The following is a 16,890-nucleotide window of genomic DNA, read 5'->3' as shown; positions in this document are numbered from 1 at the left end:
CAGTCTCCCAGCAATGTTTCTCTTTAGGGACTTTTTATATTTTTATTGTTAAAGATCTTAAAGCCTAGATCAATTAGCTCCCTTTGATTAGTGGGGTTTCCTGCTTGGCTGTTTACATTCTCTTGGGGCCCTGAAGTGGCTTTCACTGACCTATTATTAGGATCCTGCTTATTTAAGGTGTCTGCATGAGTCTGAGCTGCTAGCTACATTTGCTCCTTCTCTTTGGGGTGAGGCAGGTAGGGAGAATGACATAGAGATTTTTCCAGGTATGTTTATAGGACACAGTAAGGTAGTGAAAATTTTTAAGAAATTGGGTAGGGTCAGAAGGATATGAGTCTAGAAACTTTTTAATTTGGGAAAGATTAGAAAGAGAGATGGGAACATAAATGTGGATAGGCCCCTCCAATCCAGACACTTCTCACAAAGGGAGGATAGGCTGAGGAATTTTTAAACGAGGCTTGAAACAGGTGAGGGGGTTAGAGAAGAGGCTTTCTGGGAAGGGGAAAATGGAGAAGTAGAACTTATAAGGTGGAGCAGAAGGAGTAGGGAGTGTCTGAGGATTCTCTCAAAGAAAATTTGAACACATGGAACTTTACTTCACTTGCCATTCCATTGACAGAATCTGTCAAGGTCAGTGAGAATTTGGGGATCAAAGGCCCTATCTTCAAGCCACTTAGAGTTACTGTTTAATTTGTTTTGGAGTACAACCATATTGCAGTAATAAATGAGCCATTTGGGCTTAAAGCTTATGCTTAATTGACCCTGTGCTTTCATGAGGAATCCTACAGAGAAGTCCCATGGTGGGATGGAGGACATGTTTCCCCTAAGGAGGTCTGAGGAGAGTCTGAGGGAAAGAATAATGTTTAAATCTCAGTGAACACAAGGCGAACAACATAGGCATCCCCATGAGTCACCCTTGATGTACAGAGAAGGGAATTATTCCAAAACAGAACTGGGAGGAGTGGGTGTCCCCACTGCCTCCTGGTGCTATGGCTCAGTGGCTGCACAGTGAAATTCTCTACCAAATGTTAGGATTTTCAGTGCATCAGGGGAGGAGACATTCAGGGCATATGCAAATTACTTACCCCCATGCTGGATAATTAGTCATTGTTTGTGTTTAAATGGCAAAGGAGAGGCATGTTATCTCATCTTCCCAGGTTTGGGCACCAAACGTAAGGTAGTTTGGTTCAAAAGATGGGCTATGAAACCAAATGGGCAGGTGACAAGGAAAAGTTTTATTTGAGAGAAGACTCAGGGCAGCCCCTGCCAGCAGAAAGGCTGCTCAGAGGGGAAAGCATGCAGTCATGTGGTGGGATATCTTTTTTTTAATTCAATTTTATTGAGATGTATTCACATATCATACAATCACCCAAAGTGTACAATCAATTGTTCACTGTACCATCATATAGTTGTGCATTCATCACCCTAATCTATTTTTGAACATTTTCCTTGTTCCAGAAACAGTGAAAATAAGAATAAAAATAAAAGTAAAAAAGAACACCCAAATCATCCACCATTCCACCATATTTTTTCATTTAGCTTTTGTCCCTATTTTTCTACCCATCCATCCATACACTGGATAAAGTGAGTGTGATCCACAAGGTTTCACAATCCACTGTCACCCATTGTAAGCTACATTGCTATATAACTGTCTTCAAGAGTCAAGGCTACTGGGATGAAGTATGAAAGTTTCAAGAGTTTACTTCTAGCTATTCCAATGCATTAAAACCTAAAAAGTGTTATCTATATAGTGCATAAGAATGCCCACCAGGGTGACCTCTTGACTCCATTTGGAATCTCTCAGCCACTGAAACTTTATTTCATTTCATTTCACATCTCCCTTTTGGTCAAGAAATTGTTCTCAATCCCACAATGTCAAGTCCAGATTCATCCCTGGGAATCATATCCCACATTGCTAGGGAGATTTATACCCCTGGGGGTCAGAGCTCATGCAGGGGGGCAGAGAGTTCACCCACCAAGTTGGCTTAGCTGGAGAGAAAGGGCCACATCTGAGCAACAAAGAGGTACTCAGTCACAACTATAAGTGGGTTTAGCCTCTCCTTTGCATTAATGAGTTTCATAAGGGCAAATCTCATGATAGAGGGCTTGGCACATCAAACCACCAGTCCTCAATATTTGTGAGAACATCAGCAACAATCCAGGTGAGAAGCCCAACACTTCTTCATTTTCCTCCAGCTCCTCAGGGGTGCCTGCATATATATTTTTATTCTTTGTCCAAATTACTTTGGGATGTGTCACTATTTCACACTAATCTTTGCAAACCTACCAGGTTTCAATTCCTATTAAAAGTCCCATGTAATTATGGTATTTGAACAAACTGTATGAGTTTAGAAAATATAGATCTTGCACCAATTAAACAAAACTGTTTCCTTGATCTCACATGGAATTTGAAGTTTTAAATTGCAGTCAGAATTTTCCTTTACCCTTTGGCCCAGTTTGCCCTAGTCCTAACCACATCTGCTTCATTCATGTCTCTTGTTTAAGTCTGAACTCTTTTTCAGCTTTTTTAACAGTTGCTATATGTGTTAATATTGGCATTCATATCTGTCAAGTTCTAGTTCTGAGTCTCAGGTGTCACACAGATACCCAAAGTTCCAGGGATCTATTAGGTTATAAACAAAGGGATCAGCATCTTAGAATCTAGAGATAGCCATTAAAATTCAGGAATAGATGTGACTGCTGTAAGAGCTTAAAATCTAAAGACAGTTATAATAAACATGCTCCTGATAAGCTGTGTTTTAAGCTTCAATTCTGAGTTTAGACATTGTCATATCTGCCATATTGGTGAGGCATTATAGTGTTTGCCTTTGTTTCTTGCTTAGTTCACTCAAAATGCTGTCTACAGGTTCCATTCAGTTCCTTGAGTGTCTCCCAACTTCACTCCTTGTGGTTGCTCAATATTCCATTGTATGCAAATAACCATTCACCATTCTTTTCCTCACTTGATATACCCTTAGGTCACCTCCACCCATTCAAATCATGCATACTCCTTCCATAAACACCAGTGTGCAAATGTTCTTTCATGTACCTGCTCTCAGATTCTCCAATTTTAGCCCCTGTAATGAGGTTGCAGGACCTTATGACACCCACATACTTAGATTCATGTGGAGCCACCCCACTGTCTTCCAAAGGCTATACCATTCTGCCTCCTAACCAACAGTAAACATGTACATCCCTCTCTCTATGTTTTCTCCAGCACTTTTATCCCTGTTTATATTTTTCCATACAATTTTATAGAGCTATATTCACATACTATACAGTTAAGCACAGTGTACCATTAGTTGTTCAGTTTTACCATACAGTTGTGCATTTTTCACCAGTCAACACTTGAACATATTGATTACTATGAAAAAGATTTTTATGAATAATAAAAAATATAATAAAAAGAAAAATAAAATCATACAGTACAGTATAATAGTATGATCAGACAACAACAACACTGCCAAGAATTCCATATCCCTCTCTGGTGGAATTTAGTTTTATCGGGCTTTTTGCCAATCATAAGTTTACATGGTGTAAAGTGTATGAACTTTGGCCATTAGTGGGTTACACATAGTCCATCTTGTCAGTTTGGCAATGCCTGGTTTGTGCATTTGAACAGGAAAGGTTAGAGGGGAGGGAATAAATTTATGAGGGAAATGTGGACAGTGATGGGTGGGAACAAAGAAAGTGGCATGAAAATGTAGAAAGGGAGGGGGCTGCAATGTGAGGCATGGTCTGATCTGCAGCCTGGTGTTGCAAAACAGGGACATGGGGAGGTGCCAGTGCCCAGAGTTAACAAAGTTTTTTCAGTAGATAATGACATATTTCCTTGGAACTACATAGGGATACCTTTGGCTATTCATTGATAGTGATGGTCCCTTGGCTGCCTGCATCACTGAGTCAGATTCTAGAATATCAATTGATATTTTTGTTAGATCCTGGAATAAGAAACTAACATGTAGAAGGAGTTTCTAACCCAGGGACCCTGCAGCTTATTTCACAGAAAACAGGTGCCCCATAAACTAAAGAATGAAGGCTGTTCAAAGCTGTTCAAGGATGTTCCAGCCACAGTAGCACCTCAAAGTCAGGTAAGGCAAGATCAGATATGTCCATAAGATGAAAAACCAAAAAGTCCTGCTCTCCCTAGTTAAATAACACAGCTGCTTTCCTAAAAAGAATATTGTCTCAGAACTCTACCAACCAATCTGCCCAAAACTAGATAGGCACTTACCTAATAGAGGCACAGAACATCACAGCAGACACTCTACCCAATGTGGGTTCCTTTTTTTGTTAAAAAATGCTGCGCTCAGAAAGCAGGAATCATTATCTTTTTTCTTCTTTTCTGCTGGCTCCCACCTGCTTTCTTCCTCTAATAAATCTTAAACTTTATACTTAAACTTTGACTCACTGCATTGTGTGGATTCCTGAATGACTCTGACCTAACATATGGTGCTGAAGACCCGGGATGGAGGTTTGACTGAGGTTTAAATTCCCTGGCCCCTCAAGGCAACAGGGCAGACTACCAGTTGACTCCATTCCCCAAACTGCAGCCATTCAGGTTTCCATGCATTCAGTGGCTTGAATCCATCAACTCAGACCACCTTGACATGATGCCAGCTCACCCACACAGCTCTCAACTATCTGCAACTAATTTGACCCTAGGTAGGTAAGTGATGTCTTTCTGCCCAGATCCCCCCTTGAGAGTTTTGTTTGGTGTCCTGTGGACACCCTGGCCCACCTCTGTGTGGTTCCTCAGCTTGCTTTAATGTGGCACCCAACTTTGTAAGCCTAGGAAAACCTGAGAGGTCAGTCTAAACTCTCTGACACTCCATGAGTGTCTTTTCCCATTGCAGCAAAGTAACCTGGGGGTCACCTTGGGTGAAAGACTGCATGCATTTCCTGACCCTCAATGATAAACTGGGGACACCTGCTTTGTTGTTGTGGCAGTCATGTGAATCTGAGCCATTAGTCTCCCTTGAGCAAAATTTTGGGTGACCTCTGTAAGCCTCTAAAGGAGTGGGGTGACCATGGTCTCCATAAGCCTCTGACGCACATAGCCCCAATTCATGTCAGCCTCATTCAGGGAGACTGTAAGCCTCTAAAGGAGTGGGGAGATGGTGGGGGTCTCATGGGGGATCTCTGTAAGCCTCTGACAAGCAAAACTCCCTACAGGGAAACCATAAGCCTCTAAAGGAGCAGGGGGCCATAAGTCTCCCATAGGCAATCTCCATAAGCCTCCAACAAGCAAAGTTCCCTAACAAACCTCAAGCCTCTCAAATATCTTAAATAATCATGGGTAATATACAGTCACTTTTATGTGGCTTCAAAACTAAATTTCCTCCTAAATCTACTCTCCTCAGATGTTTAATACACAATCTTAGTAAACTTCAATTAAAAGTGGAAATAAAAGCAAAAATCTCATCCACTTTTGTAATACAATTTGGCCACAGTATCCTTTAGAACAACAAAAACATTGGGCAGAAAATGGCACTTTTAATTAGCAAATTCTCACTGAACTTAATAATTTTATTTGGCACAATGACAAATGGTTTGAAACCCCTTATTCCCAAGTTTTCTGGTCTCTCTGATCTCAGCTACCTTTGTGCCATTCTGTTACCTCCTACCAAATCCTTCTCCTTCACAAAAAAATCCTTCTAAGTCTTCCACTTTCCTTTCCACAAAAGTTAACCCTGAAAAGCCTTTAAACAGCTTTGGCTTCTTTAACCTTGCAAACCATCCCCCTCATAACTATACTCCCCCTCCCAATTCCTTTCCAACCCCTTCCACTCCCCTTCCCTCACCATTAAACCCTTCTGTTCCCCTATCCTCATACTTAACCCCTTCCCCTCTTCTCATCCCATCACCACCCCTCCTCACCTCACCCTGCCCACACACAGTCTGCTCACCATCTCTGCTTCTCTACCCCATCTCCCACCCCAGCCCTCCTCTCTGGGGCAGGGGAGTGCAGCACAAGCCCAAAGTGTGAGTGCCTGATGCAACCAGAAGATAAATGAATAAGGCAAAAACTCCTCAAGTTACTGTCTCCTGCTGTTTCACTATTAACCCCTTCCTTTCCCAATCCTACCCCATCCCTAAAAATGTGTAGCCTCTAATTTACAAACACTAAATTTACATCCCATTAAGCTGCTTCAATATATAAACTCCTATTATGCAGTCCCTCCAAACCCTTATCACAAAAAGAGTCACTCTCCTTAACTACCTCCAGCAGAAAGAATATAAAGTTTCCAAAAAAAAACACACAATTTTCTGAGCTAACTACCTCCAACAGAAAAAATATAAAGTTTCCAAAAATAAAAAACAATTTTCTAAGCCACAAGTCACTTACTTAGAAATTTTCCTCTCCCCTAACAAAAGGAAAACTTATTTCTCTATTTGATAAAAAATCAGGTAAACCTAGTATTTAAAACCAAGTTTTCAAATGCCCTAATCCATGTCTCATGGGCTGTAAAGCTCCCCTCAGCTGTCCAGAAATTTTTCCTAGAGTACCAGGACTGAGAAGTCCAGGTGGAAGCACCTGCCACAGAAAAACACCAAATGCATCTGAGTTAAGGTAGCTTTGCAATTAAGATTTTCCCTGTGCTTGGCAAGTGTGTAATTTTTTGTTTATTATATTCACTTTGTTTTCTTTTGTTTCAATTAGTCTATTGTGTACTAAGGCTAATTAAGTTAATCCAAGGCTCATGCATGCAAACTCAGTGGGCTTAACCCTCACTAACCATAACCCCAGATTTGTGGTTCTCCTTTTAAATTTTGTGCAGTTTGCACAATTTGCATTTGTGTGAAAAACCAGTTACATTTAAACAGCTCCTACTTCTATGTTTTGTCTTTATAATTTCTTTTGCTATTTCTCAGCCATAGAAAACTCTTAAAATATGCCAGCTATATCTCTCTTAACAACTATTCTTAGTAATTAGTCTGAATTTAGAAAGTATCATTAAAATTGTTAATGAGGTATAGCTGCAGTCAGCTAACCTTTATGTGTGGTATGGCTAGCTATAGCAAACTGTCTCAAGAAAGACAAAGAAATCTGTAAGTTAAAAGAAAAGTGACAGTTTAAAAAATTTGCAGACTTCCACCTCTGCTTTAATATCAAAACTTCCAAAGCAATTAAATAAAAGAAATAATAATGTAAATGTGCTAGCCTATCAGGTTTTAAAATGAAGAAGTTAAAAAAGACCTAGTCAAAAGTGTCCTTACAAAAACCTGAAATCCCTGGAAGAACATCAAAAGTAGTTAATACAATTTAAAAATCAGCAAAAGTACAAATTGTCAAACCAAAGTTGTAGAATAATATATCTACTAAGGAATCTGATAATGAGAACTTTGACTCCCTCTCTCTATAAAGAATGTTTTGTTTTAAATATTTAGCATCATTCTAACAAGTTTGATTTTGGTGGTAAGAGCATGTTGTATAAAAGGTATAAAGAATGTTTTTCTAATTAAGGGGAAAAGTAAAGTAGCTTTGTCCTAAATGACTGATTGTTTAGGAATGTGAGATAAAGCCTGGAAAAATAGGAATGTGGGATGAAACCTAGATGGACACAGAAAGTTACACAAGGTTTATAAAGTGGAAAATTTATTTCTGTAGTCAAGGTTGAAAGACAGGTACAGAAAGCTGTGAAAATTTGTGAAAACAATTATTTCTGTGGTCAAAGTTAAAAAAAATGGTAAAAAGTAGTAATAACACTGCTTAACAATAGAACCTCAAAACTTAAAGAAAAAAGTGGTTTTATAAAACAAAATAACATTAAATATTTTAACCGCCACCCAAAGAAGTAATTAATATTCAATGTTGTGGGTATGTGTCTAATAATTCATAAAATAGAAAACATTCCTCACTGTACTGCAAGCTCCTCAAATTAAGGTCTCCTGCTGTTTTTATTTTTCCTTAAATTATTGAGGTGTTATTTCTTAATAAAATGTAGAAGTGTTTTTCTGAATAATCAGTGTAGGATGCAAAAAGTCTCTTTTATCAAAATAACTTCTTGCACTTCATGTTAACATTATTATATCCTTGATTGTCTATTTAAATTCTTGTATTAAAAACTCTTTATTTTAAATTATTGTCTTTCCTTATACTCTTATTTGAATGGGAGATTACTCAATGAAACCCAAACTGGCTGAACAACAACCTGGCAAGGCTCAGGTCTTTTCTAATAGAAACTATAGGTTAAAGTGTAACAAGCAAACCTATAACACTGGCACAAAGTCCCTTTAACAGCCTTGTTTAACCAGTAAATAAAACTATGTTTACTCATTTTACATTAAATAAAACTTTGTAAATGTATAAAAATATTAATTGTTTTCTAAGCTATAATGCCTCAAATAAATGTATCCATCCATTACTTAGTAATCACTGCAATAGACCTGGAATATATAAAGAAAACTTAATATCTTCACTTCAACTTGTCATCAAACCTCAAATATTTAACAGTATTATTAGCACACTACATTGAAAAAATATAACAATAATAAGAGAATACTTTGACAAGTAATTAATTAAATTAGGAAAAGCTTCTTGTAATCACAAAGCAAAAGCTTTAACCCATGTCCTCCTAATATGTCCCAAACCTACAAAGGAAGCTGCCTTAAAGCACAAAGTAAAGGTGGGCATAAAAGGCAGTCATAAAATGGCAAATAGTAAAACCCTCTCAAATACTCTAATTTAATAGTTGTTATACAACATTATAAAGCTTATTCATAACTGCACCTTTGTTCAGTAATATAGTAATCAACATATTCATAGAGCCAATATGCTATAAAAATTTAACAAAACTAAGAAAACAAAATACTTTCATGATTTTCAAAATTCATGCAAAGTTAAATCATTGTGTGCATTTTTTAAGAGAAACAATGTAACACCTATACATTCCATTAATCCTTGCCAAAAATTGTTTATTCCTGTTTCAAAATGTATTAACTAAAGTGTTTTAATTATTTAGCAATATTCTAATGAGTTTAAACCTATATTTTTTAGTAAAATGTTATAAAATATTTTCCTCAATAATCAATATAAAAGGCAAAAAGTCTGTTCTGTCAAAATAACTTATTGCACACTATGTTAACTTTATAGTGCATTTGGTTGTTTAAAAATATTGTCTTCTCACTTTTAAGAGTTGTCTTTTCCTTAACTTTAATTAAAAATAAATAAATAAATAAATAAATAAATACTGCTTCAAACCTAATAACTTTTAACATTTTGCTTTCTCAAGGTCAAACTCTAAAGAATATCTTTTTATTCCCAACAGTTACAAAGAATTTGTTCTTTCACCTTGGAAAAATAAATAAATAAATAAATAAATAAATAATAAATAAATAAACTACTAAAAATGACTAAATTCATGTAATATGTTATAAGTTGCAGAAGAAATGTTTAGACAATGTTATAAAAATTAAAAACTTCTAACCTTCTTTTGGATACTGATGTGCATAACATCAAACAACAATGTAGTACTGCTGGTTATAATTTCAGTTATTTTTAAAATGCTGTCACAAAAACAGCCAAATTTCCTTGTAAGTTACATTGTTTTACTCTAATACTTTTCTAAAAGTGCTTGCATTTGGCTACAAATCAAAGCTTCATCTTCAACAGCAGCAAAGAAACACTTTTAAAAAGAAGCAAGGCAAGTATATAAATTATGTTCTACCCATTATCTAACATAAACCTAGTAAAAATGTAAAGAAAAACTAGAATTCTATTTTAATTAAGGTGCTTGCATGTTTAAACCAAGCTCCTAGTACTGTGTCTGCATGCTCTCTCCCCATCAGAGTTATTGGTAAGACCCATTTCTGTGGTGCCTAAAACTGTAAGGGTGTCAACCTCATCACATGAATGTGTTCCAGAAGTAAATGAGAACCTGCTGTTACCATAAACACTTTTTACTACACACACCTTTGCCTCTGCCTACCAGAAAAGGCTCAATCACTTTGGCCTTTCAGTGAACTCTGCCTCCAAACTGGCTCTGCTGCATTGCATCAGAGGGGGCTATAAAACAGCCCAATGAAACCCTGAAGCCCACCATCCTGTTTCCCAGAAAACCAATGCTACAACAACTGTACAAAGAAGATACCTCCCAGAGCTGTAATTGCCAGTGTCATGTGGTTATAACCTATAAACATAATTGACACTAAAGCCTGTTCCTATGAGGGGACAGCATATATGGTACCATAAACTTAACACCCAATGCAGCTCAGAAAAATACTTAAGCATTCATTAGCATTAAGTGCTATACATATATACCAAATAAATATAATAATGTCCCTTCAATATTAAATCATATGCAAAATAATAATAATGTTAAAATTATAGTAAACTAAATGCATTTTCTAAGTGGTTAATAAATTTACCATAAAATTAAAAAATAGCCCTTATTACCATAATTTTTATTCTGCTTGTCATTTGCTTATCTTATTGCCTATATTGTATCTGTGAGTTTATGTCCAAAACATCTTCCAAATTAATATAAAAACCTCTTCACCCTTACTCAGCAAAAAGCAGTTACAAGAAAAAAACCTCTGCCCACTTTCCCTTTTATAAGAGATTCTCACAAGATACCATTTCTTAAAAATAAAGAAAATGTCTCATAAAAAAGGAAAATTTAAAAGCTAAATAAATACAAAATATTCAATATAATTCTTTAGCTAAAAAATGGTTAATATAGTCCTCAATAGCCAATAGAGAAAAAGAAAAAACTGTTTATTAAAATTACTTCACTCAAGCAGCTTTATTATTCTAATGAGTTACTCTAACCATAAAAGGCCCTTGTTAACATAACTTGTTGTCACTCTAATCTCAATGACAAAAACTTATTCTCTACCCTCAAGAACTTTCCCAGCATTGCCAGTGGTAAAATATGTGGGATGTAACCATATAGTCTCATAATCAAAACCTTAAAAAGCAAGCCTAAATAAGAAAAAACCTACAAATAACAAGAAAATGCTAACCAAACAGCTTTCTCTCTTCTACCTAGTTAAAAAACTTTCTATCAAACTTTCTTTCATTCTTGTCCATGCCTCTATGAGCTATTCTACTCCCCCTTATTGGGCCATTAATTATCCTTATATTAATTTTTCTTTTTGCTCCTTGCCTCTTACTATGTCTAATTAAATTTATCAGTAGGAAAATAGCAGCCATGACTTACCAGCAAAATTCTGAAAACATGCTCCTGCTACAACAAAGATTTAAAGGTCTGCTTCAACTGCAAGAAGAGCCTTGCTACCAGCCAGTTCCAGCAGGAGATATCCAAACATCAATTTAATAATGCTAAAGCTTAGTTCAAGGCAACTACCCCAAACTACAACCCCATCCAGCCAGAAGCAGTCAAAGAGAAAAACAACACCCCAGCCCCCTGCAAAAAGTTGCTTTGACCTAAGTTAAAGCCTTAACCCTAATAAAGCCCAGATTTTTGCCAATTTTATTAAAAGCAAAAAGCAGGAATGTTAGATCCCTGAAGAAACTGACATATAGAAGGAGTTTTTAACCCAGGGACCCCGCAGCTTATTTCACAGAAAACAGGTGCCCCATAAACTAAAGAATGAAGGCTGTTCAAAGCTGTTCAAGGATGTTCCAGCCATAGTGGCACCTCAAAGTTGGGTAAGGCAAGGTCAGATGTCCATAAGATGAAAAACCAAAAAGTCCTTCTCTCCCTAGTTAGATAACACAGCTTCTTTCCTAAAAAGAATATTGTCTTAGAACTCTACAAACCAATCAGCCCAAAACTAGATAGGCATTTACCCAATCAAGGCACAGAACATCACAGCAGACACCCTATCCAATGTGGGTTCCTTTTTTTTTTTTTGTTAAAAAATGCTGCTCTCAGATAGAAAGCAGGAGCCATTATCTTCTTTCTTCTTTTCTGCTGGCTCCCACCTGCTTTCTTCCTCTAATAAATCTTAAACTTTATACTTAAACTTCAACTCACTGCATTGTGTGGATTCCTGAACAACTCTGACCTAACAATTTTAAAATTGATTCTAACCTACTGGATTTTCCAGTCTGCTGAACATAACCACAGCAATGGTATATTTTTCTTTGCTAAACAGAATCTTTGCCTTTCCATCAGTGTCTTTTATCATTACACTTTTAAGTCTTGGTACAATTGCCATACAATCTGATAACTGATTACAGTCTGGGCCCAAATAACTGTGGAAGCCATCAGCCAGGACCTGAGCTGGGACAGGCTTACTATTACACACAAAAAGGAAGACTATGCTGGCCATGACACATATGACATCCCCAGGTACAGACATGGGGAAGCCTTCTCTCTGGGAATAGGGTATGTCCTTGATTAGGCTCTGTCCTGCTTTCTGGCAGGAATGCTCTTGCCCAATTTTTATTGGGCTCTGGCTCCACTCCCTTGGAGTATCTTCTTTGTGATCTCCTTGCCCTCATGTGAAGTTAGCTTTGGGGTTGCAACTTCACTTGGGGATGCTCAGCTGTCAGAGCTTTTAGAGCTCATTTACTGTTTGTACAAACTTGGGTGCCCAAAGTTGGCTTTACAGTTCAACAGTCAAAGGACATTTTTAAGATTTATTCACACATCATATAATCATCCAAAATATGCAGTCAACTGATCCCACTACCATCATATAGCTGCTCATTGATCACCATGATCCACTTTTTAACCTTTTCCTTATGCCAGAAAAAGTGATAAGAATAAAAAATTAGTGAAAAAAGAGCACCCAAATTGTCACCCCATCCTGCTTGATTTTTCCTTTAGTTTTTTGCCCCCATTTTTCTACTCAACCATCCATACACTGGAAAAAAGGAGTGTGATCCACAAGGTTTTCAAAATCTCCCCATTACCCCTTGTAAACTACATTATCATACAATCATCTTCAAGAATCAAGGCCACTGGTTTGGGTTTGATAGCTTCTGGTGTTTACTTCTAGCTATTCCAGTACATTAAAGCCTAAAAATTGTTATCTATGTAGTTCATAAGAATGCCCACCAGAGTGACCTCTTGACTCCATTTGAATTCCTTCACCACTGAAGCTTTATTTTGTTTCATTTTTCATCCCCCTTTGGTCAAGAATATGTTCTCAGTCCCACAATGCCAGGTCCAGTTTCATCCCCAGGAGTGATATCCTGTGTTGCCATGTGGGAGGAAGGCAGTGAGATCACTTGTCGGAGTGGCTTATTTAGAGAGAGAGAGAGGGCCACATCTGAGAAACAAAGAGGGACACAGAGGGAGACACTTAGGCAAAATTATAAGCAGGGCTATCTTCTTCTTTGCAGAAATATGCTTCTTAAAGGCAAGTCCCATGATAGAGTGTTTGGCACATCAACCCTCCAGTCCTCAATATTTGTGAGAACATCAGCAAACATCCTGACAAGGAAGCCCAACAACTCAGCATTTCCCCCAGCTCCTCAGGGGGGCTCTGCATAATGTTTCTTATTGTTTCTTTTTTAAATTAACTTTCTGAAATAATTAGAAAAACAGACAATATAAAACCATTTCAAACACAACAAAAACAAAGGAATAAGAAAGAACAAATATCCTAGACTAACAAATATCTGAGATTTACAAAACCAAAACAAAGCAATAAGAAAATCAAATATACTAGAATGACAAATATCCTAGAATTACTTCCAACATATTCCTATTCTACCCCAACAAAATACACAGACTATAACCCAGGAAAGGAATAAGAAAAACCGATAAGCTAAGATAACTACATTTCTGTGAAGTTGTTTCCATACACAAGAATTTAACAAAAAGCCATTCCTCAGTGTTCCCAGAACATGAAGTTTACCAACAATAACTTATCTGTTCTTATTAGATTATCATTCTCCATTCACTAATTGCTATCTAACACTAAGTCCCCTACATTCTACATTATAAACCATTTATTTTTCATTTTTGGGTGTTCACATTGTTGATAAGATGTAGTATTTCTCTTATTGTGCCTGGCTTATTTAACTCAACATTATGTCTTCAAGGTTCATCCATGTTGTCATGTTTCATAACATTGTTCCTTCTTACTGCCATGTAGTATTCCATCACGTGAATATATCACATTTTGTTTATTCACTTATTTGTTGAAGGACATTTGGGTTGTTTCTACCTCATGGCAGTTGTGAATATTGCTGCTATAAACACTGGTGTGCAGATATCTTTTCACGTCACTGCTTTCAGATCTTCCAGGTATATACCATGAAGTGTGATTGCTGGATCTAAGGGTAACTATATCTAGTTTTCTAAGGAACTACCAGGGTGTCTTCCAGAGTGGCTGTACCATTATACAGTCCCACCAACAATGAATAAGAGTTCCAGTTTCTCCACATCCTCTCCAGCATTTGTAGTTACCTGTTTGTTTAATGGCAGCCATTCTAATTGGTGTGAGATATTATCTCATTGTGGTCTTAATTTGCATCTCCCTACTAGCTAGTGAAGCTGAACATTTTTCCAAGTGTTTTTTGACCATTTGTATTTCTTCTTCAGAGAACTTTCTTTTCATATCTTTTCCCCATTTTATAATTGGGTTGTCTGTACTGTTGTCCTTGAGTTCTAGGATTTCTTTATACATGCAAGATATGTCTTTCATGAGATACATGGTTTCCCAGTATTTTTCCCATTGAACTGACTGCCTCTTCACCTTTTTGACAAATACCTTTGAGGTAGACAAGCTTTTAAGTCTGAGGAGTTCACATTTATCTATTTTTTTTCTTTTGTTGCTTGTGCTTTGGTGTAAGGTCTAGTAAGTTACTTCTTAGTAAAAGGTCCTGAAGACGTTTCTCTACATTATCTTCTAGGAGTTTTATGGTACTGTCCCTTGCATTGAGGTTTTAATCATTTTGAGTTAATTTTTGTGTAGCGTGTGAGGTAGGGATAACTGTTCATTCATCTGAATATGGATATAGAGCTCTCCAAGCACCATTTGTTGAAAAGACTGTTATGTCCCAGTTCAGTGATCTTGGGGGCCTTATCAAATATCAGTCAACCATAGATCTGGTGGTTTCTCTCCAAATTCTCAATTTGATTCCATTGATCAATATGTCTATCTTTGTGCCACTACCATGCTGTTTTGACTACTGTGGCTTTATAATTAGATTCAAAGTCAGGGAGTGTAAGTCCTCCCATTTCATTTTCCTTTTTTAGAATGGTTTTAGCAATTTGAGGCATCATCCCCATCCAGATAAATTTGATAACTAGATTTTCCAAGTCTGTGAAGTAGATTGTTGGAATTTTGATAGGGAATGTATTGAATCAGTAGATGAGTTTGGATAGAATTGACATCTTAATGATGTTTAGCCCTCCTTTCCATGAACATGGAATATTTTTCAATCTTGTAAGGTCCCTTTCTATTTCTTTTAGTAGAGTTATGTAGTTTTCTTTGTATAGGTCTTTTACATCATTGGTTAGGTTCATTCCTAGGTATTTGAATTTTTTAATTGCTTTTGAAAATGGTATCTTTTTCTTAAGTGTCTCTTCAGTTTGGTCACTTCCAGTGTATAGGAACATTACTGACTGATGTGCATTAATCTTGTAGCCTGCTACTTTCCTAAATTTGTTTATTAGCTCTAGAAGCTGTGTTGTCAATTTCTCATTTTTCCAGATTTAAGATCATATCATCTGTGAATACTGACAGGTTTCCCTCTTCCTTTCCAATTTGGATGCTTTTTTATTTCTTTTTCTTGCAAGATTGCCCTGGCTAGCACCTCTAGCACACTGTTGAATAGCAGTGGTAACAGCGGGCATCCTTGTCTCATTCCTGATTTTAGGGGAAAGACTTTCAGTCTCTCAGCATTGAGTACTATGCTGGCTGTGTGTTCTTCATGTATGCTCTTTATCATATGAGGAAATTTCCTTCAATTCCTACCTTTTGAAATGTTTTTAACAAGAAGGGATGTTGGATTTTTTCAAATCCTTTTCAGCATCTATTGAGGTGATCACTTGATTTTTTCCTTTTGGTTTGTTAATCTGTTGTAATACATTAATTGATTCTCTTATGTTGAACAATCCTTGAATGCCAGGAATAAACCTCACTTGGTCATGGTGTATGATTTATTTAATGTGTCTTTGGATTCAATTTGCAAGTATTTTGTTGAGAATTTTTGAAAGTACATTCATTAGAGAGATTGGCCTATAGTTTTCCTTTCTTGTTGCATTTTTACCTGGTTATTGTATTACAGTGATGCTAGCTTCATAAAATGTGTTAGGTAGTGTTCAACTTTCCTCCACATTTTGAAAAAGTTTAAGTCAGATTGGTGTCATTTCTTTTTGGAAAGTTTGGTAAATTCTCCTGTGAATCCATCTGGCCTTGGGCATTTATTTATGGGAAGCTTTTTGATAACTGATGGGATCTCTTTGCTTGTGGTTGTTTGGTTGAGGTCTTCTATTTCTTCTCTGGTCAGTCTGGGTTGTTCATGTGTTTCCAGGAAATTGTCCATTTCCTCTCCATTATGTAGTTTTTTGGCATACAGTTGTTCATAGTATCCTCTTATAGGTATTTTTTTTTAAATTTCTTTGGGATCTGCAGTAATGTCACCTCTTTCATTTATTATTTTGTTTATTTTGGTCCTCTCTTTTGATTTTTCCAGCCTAGCTAGGAGCTTGTCAATCTTGTTGATCTTGAAGAATCAACTTTGGTATTATTTATTCTATTTTCTTTTCTTTTTTTTTTTTTTTTGTTCTCTATGTCATTTATTTCTGCTTTAATCCTTGTTATTTCTTTTCTTCTACTTGGTTTAGGATTAGTTTGCTGATGGTTTTCTAGCTTCTTCTGTTTCTCAATTAGTTTTTCTATTTTCCCTCTTTCTTCCTTTCTAATATATGCATTTAGAGCTATAAATTTCTACCTCAGTACCACTTTTGCTACATCCCATGGGTTTTGATGTGCCATGTTCTCATTTTTATTCATCAC

This window comes from Choloepus didactylus, chromosome 10 (assembly GCF_015220235.1).
Source record: "Choloepus didactylus isolate mChoDid1 chromosome 10, mChoDid1.pri, whole genome shotgun sequence".
Lineage (NCBI taxonomy): Eukaryota > Metazoa > Chordata > Mammalia > Pilosa > Megalonychidae > Choloepus > Choloepus didactylus.
The sequence above is the reverse complement of the archived record's forward strand: the minus strand, read 5'-3'. Positions refer to the sequence as shown.